Here is a 6,000-nt window from a genome sequence, read left to right as displayed (position 1 = left end):
CAAATTACACTTGTACATTTCAATATATTTGACTTTTTTACACTTTTTGAATTCCTGACAGTAAACTTGACACTTTCATAAGCAAAACCTTACTGAGCATTTAAACAACTTTTGAACATCGAATACTTTTCCGTATAGAATACCTCTCAAAATCTTGTAACATTTGATATAGTTTCTACATTGAGTCAAATTCTTCTATATCTTTCAATTTAAAATTGTAAGACTAACTGCCAGAATTTTCTTACTATAAACATACTTGGATTTTCCTGAATTAAAGTATTAACACTATCTGCTTATTTTCTCTGTACTTAATTATCAATCTTCCCAGAGCTGAAAAGTTGCTTACCTAAATACGGAGAGCTGTTCTGCCCTCTCAGGGAAGCTGAAGGTGCTGGGTCAAAAATTTAGAAAAATTTAGGAATGAGCAGCATATCACCGTCTGAGGACTCAGACACGTTTCAGTCACAATGCCACTCATTTTATTGGGGACTCTTATGTCCATGCCTCTTAACAACAATTATGGTTGCCTGATTTATCTTCGTAACTAACTTCCATCACCCTGACTGTATTAAGCTGCTGCTGCAGTGACTGGAATTTATAATCCTCTCATATTTTTGTCTTTTCCTCTCACATTTTTGTTGAGCTCTTGCCAACAACTAAAAATGTTATATTTGATTGCTGTATTTTCTGTCTTAAAGTTTATTTTACAAAGAACTCTTGCTCATTGTGAAAAATTACAAATATAACCAAGTAAAAAAAAAATTTCCTAAAAGTGAAAGTCAAAATCTAAGTCATACTAAACAACTAATATCTTTGTGTGTTCCCTTCTGCCTCTCTCATTCTGTGTTTGTGTGCATGCGTGTATGTATGTAAATTCTGTGTGTTTGTGTGCATGCGTGTATGTATGTAAAACAGGACACTTTTGGCTCTTTGAAACTGGCAATCACATCACTGCAATTTCCCACCAATGTGTGCTTGCATCCATTGAAATGCTGGGGCTTTTACTTTGCAACTAAAGGAGACTAGAGCTCAGTTTGGTCTGGGGGCAGGATGGAAAGAGAGGAAGGAGAACTAAAGGGAATAGGATGATATGTGTCTCATTCTACCCACTGAGCTGGTTTTAGGACACTCTAATTAATCAGTCAGAAATGGAACAAACTATAGTTAGGTCAGATCTGCAGCATCTCCCTCATCAACACTTTGCAATAATGTGGGCATATATAACATCTCTTGTTGGGAACTTACTTCCCAAAATAAACAGGGGACATCTCAACTGCACCTAAGGTTCTGTTTTAGGGAGCACTGGCTCAGGGTATAATATATAGTTAGACACACACACGTACATAAATGTCACACTACTATAAATTTATTCCATTCTCCAATCAACGCTTTGAGTGCTGTACCAATTTCCTATTGCTATTGTAACACATTACCATTTACTTAAAGCAAACATATCATCTTAAAATTATGAAGCCCAGAAGTTTGAACTAAGTCTTATGAACTAAAATCAGGGTATCAGTGGAGCTGCCTCCTAGAGGTTTTAGGGAAGAATCCGTTTACATTTTCCAGACAGACTCTAGAGGCTGCCCACTTTCTTGGCCCAAAGGCCATCAACTTTTCTTCCCTTATCTCCATCATCCTATCATCTTTTTCATCTATAAACTTTTCTTCCTGCCTTTTATTAAGGACCTTGTGATTACGTTTAGGGTTTACCTGGATAATCCAGGAAAATCTTTGTGTTTTAGTCCATTTGGGCTGCTATAACAAAATGTCATAGACTGGATGGTTTATATACATTGTGAAAGTGAAGTCGCTCAGTCGTGTCCGACTCTTTGCGAGCCTATGTACTATATATAGCCTACGAGATTCCTCTGTCCATGGGATTTTCCAGGCAAGCATACTGGAGTGGGTTGCCATGTCCTTCTCCAGGAGATCTTCCCAACCCAGGGATTGAACCCAGGTCTCCTGCATTGTAGACAGAATGTTTTACCGTCTGAGCAACCAGAAAAGTCTAAAAGAGATATTAATAAAATGAAACAAGAACAGGAAAATGTAAAACAAAAATTAAGGAGAAATATTGGGTATGAATAGTAGGTGAAACAGCAAAATAAAGCTGAGGGGAAAAAAAATAGTAATGAAAAGGACCAGATTGAGAAATTTTCCCAGAAAGAAGTGGGAAAGGACAATGTAAAAGAATATCTGTGAGACACGGCAGATACAAGCAGGTGTCCCAGAAAGAGGGGAAAAAACAGTAGAGGAGAAAATATTTTTTAAAAAAAGATAAAATTTTGATATTATGAAAAGATGAAAATCATGTTATATAGCAGAGGTTGAAAACCCACAATTAAGACACATTTTAGTAATATTTAAAATATGAAAGGTGAAGAAAAGTGTTAAAAGCTTACAGAGAGGAACAGATCAGATACAAAGGAACAAATATCAGATTATTGATAGATTTTCAACAGTAATCATGGATGCAGTAAGACAACGAAATAGAGCTTTATTAAAGGAAGAAAATTGAGAACACAGAATTTTATACCAACTGTTATTCAATATGGGGGCAAGACAAAAATGTTCTCAAGTACAGGTAGTCCTCACTTTGAATAGTAGTGGACTAAAAATGACTATGCAAACTGAAACCATACAAAGCCTTTTACATAATTTGAAAACTTATGATTATTTTGTGGCATTAAAATTTTTGGCCAACACTTTAAAAACTCTCTTTCTATTGGTTACAAATATATGAGGAAATGAAAAATAGTCAAGCTAATATTTATTTAGTACATTATAATTTAAATCTTAGAAACATTGAGAATTAAGTATATTTCTTTTTTAAAAAGCACTGAGAGTATTCCGAATAGTGCTTGCCTTCTTTTTCCATATAAATTTTGATGTATAGATTGCCTCAGTAAAAGAGTTAATCTGTGTTTAACTCTTTTTTGGCCATTTTGAGAGTCTTCTCTTTGCACAAATTCTTGGTGATGTTGAATTTATAAAAGGCTTGTTTCATCATCATATAGTATTTGGTGATCATAGCAGTCTGTGTGTCCTGATTTCCCCAAAATACTCTGATTTTAAACTAAACTGAAGATTCTTCATGGCCTCACAGCATGACCTTATAGCTTTCCAGCAAAACAGTTACAGATATGTAAACTTATGCAATGAAAAAGAATACTGTAGAGGGGAGGAGCCAAGATGGCAGAGGAATAGGATGGGGAGACCCCTTTCTCCCCTACAAATTCATCGAAAGAACAACTGAATGCAGAGCAAACTTCACAAAACAACTTCTGATTGCTAGCTGAGGTCATCAGGCGCCCAGAAAAGCAGCCCATTCTCTTCGAAAGGAGGTAGGACAAAATATAAAAGATATAAAGAGAGACAAGAGAGCTAGGGAAGGAGATCCGTCCCGGGAAGGGAGTCTTAATAGAGGAAGTTTCCAAACACCAGGAAATCCTCGCACTGGCGGGTCCAGGGGAAGTTTTTGAATCTCAGAGGGCAACTTAAATGGGAGGGGAAAAATAAATAAAACCCACAGATTATGTGCCTAAAAGCAACTCCCAGCAGAAAAGTACCCCAGACGCCCGCATCCGCCACCAGCAAGTGGGGACGGAACGGAGAGGAGGGGCGGCATTGCTTAGGGTAAGGACTGGGCCTGAGTGCCCTGAGGACAATCGGAGGGAGCTTTTGTGAGTTGCCAACTTGAACTGTGGGAGAGCAAAAGAGAGAGAGAAAATTAACCAGCCCGAACACACTGCCGGCCGTTCACAGAACAAAGGGACCAAGCAAGTCCAGAGGAGCTAGCCGGCTGCGGACCGGCCCATCCCTGCCGGAGGCAGGAGGCAGGGGGGAGGGGAAAGGGGCAGGCTAGGCCCCAAAGACGGCATCCCCTACCGCACTGCAAGCAGGCCTCCAGTTTCTATCCAAAGACTTCCTGAGATTCTGGATGGTTGACATCCGCCGGGAGGGTCGCGGCTAGACACAGGGGGCATGCACCCGCACCCGACTGGCACGGGCGGGGACTGAGGCTGGGGCCGTGGAGGGGAGAAGGCGCACCGCACCCGGGGAGAGTGCGCCGGTCAAGCTCCTGGCTGCCTGAGCTGTTCGGGCGGGGAAGGCACAAAATGCAGGCGCAGCCCACTCCGCGCTTTTGTGGAGTACCTGAAAACTGGAACTGCAAGCAACGCAGGGCCCGCTCCATATAGAGCAGCCGGGAGCCTGAGCAGCGTAGAGGGGAAAGCAGCGCCAGTCCCTCTCCGCAGTGCGACAGAACTAGCAACCTGAACAAGAGACCACCTCCGCCCGCCTGTGTCAGGGCGGAAATTAGACACTGAAGAGACCGGCAAACAGAAGCCAAATAAACAAAGGGAACCGCTTCAGAAGGGACTGGTGCAACAGATTAAAATCCCTGTAGATAACACCGACTACACGGGAAGGGGCCTGTAGATATCAAGAAGTGTAAGCTGGAATGAGGAGCTATCTAAAACAACCAAACCCACACTGACCGCAACAGTCCAGAGAAATTCATAGATATATTTTTACTTAAAAAAAATTATTTTTTTTCTTTTTTCTCTTTTATTTTCTTTTAAAATTCCCTATTACTCCCCCATTATGCCTTAACTTTCATTTTCATAGATTTTTACAATTTTTTTAATTAGGAAAAAAAATTTTTTTTTCCTTTTTCTTATTTCCTTTTAAAGTCCTCTACTACTCCTTAATTTTCATTTTCATTTCACTATAACCTTGCAAAAAAAAAAAAAAGAGAAGCCTTATTTTTAAACCGAACTTCATATATATTTCTAAAATTTTGTGTTTTTGTTTTTAATATTGTATTTTTAAGAGTCTAACCTCTACTCTAGATTTTTAATCTTTGTTTTTCAGTATGTGATATAAATTTTGGACATTTAAGAATCCAATATTCAGTTCCCATTTTTATTTAGGAGTGTGTTGATTACTCTCTCCTAATGTTGACTCTCCGTTTTCTACCTCAGAACACCTCTATTTCCTCCTTTCCCCTTCTCTTCCCAATCCAATTCTGTGAATCTTTGTGGGTGTCTGGGCTATGGAGAACACTCTGGGAACAGACAACTGCGTAGATCTGTCTCCCTCCTCTTGAGTCCCCCTTTCTCTCCTCCTGCTCATCTCTATCTCCCTCCTCCCTCTCCTCTTTTTCATGTAACTCTGTGAACCTCTCTGGGTGTCCCTAACGGGGGAGAATCTTTTCACCATTAACCTAGAAGTTTTATTATCAGTGCTGTATAGTTGGAGAAGTCTTGAGACTACTGGAAGAATAAAACTGAAATCCAGAGGCAGGAGACTTAAGCCCAAAGCCTGAGAACACCAGAAAACTCCTGACTACATGGAACATTAAGTAATAAGAGACTGTCCAAAAGCCTCCATACCTACACTGAAACCAACCACCACCCAAGAGCCAGTAAGTTTCAGAGCAAGACACACCACGCAAATTCTCCAGCAACGCGGGAACATAGCCCTGAACGTCAACATACAGGCTGCCCAAAGTCACACCTAACACATAGACCCATCTCAAAACTCATTACTGGGCACTCCATTGCTCTCCAAAGAGAAGAAATCCAGTTCCATGCACCAGAACACCGACGCAAGCTTCCCTAACCAGGAAACCTTGACAAGCCAATCGTCCAACCCCACCCACTGGGTAAAACCTCCACAATAAAAAGGAACCACAGACCTCTAGAATACAGAAAGCCCACTCCAGACACAGCAATCTAAACAAGATGAAAAGGCAGAGAAATACCCAACAGGTAAAGGAACATGAAAAATGCCCACCAAGTCAAACAAAAGAGGAGGAGATAGGGAATCTACCTGAAAAAGAATTTAGAATAATGATAATAAAAATGATCCAAAATCTTGAAAACAAAATGGGAGTTACAGATAAATAGCCTGGAGACAAAGATTGAGAAGATACAAGAAATGTTTAATAAAGACCTAGAAGAAATAAAAAAGAGTCAATTAAAAATGAATAAT

Source organism: Cervus elaphus, chromosome 16 (assembly GCF_910594005.1).
Source record: "Cervus elaphus chromosome 16, mCerEla1.1, whole genome shotgun sequence".
NCBI classification, from domain to species: Eukaryota; Metazoa; Chordata; class Mammalia; order Artiodactyla; family Cervidae; genus Cervus; species Cervus elaphus.
The sequence above is the reverse complement of the archived record's forward strand: the minus strand, read 5'-3'. Positions refer to the sequence as shown.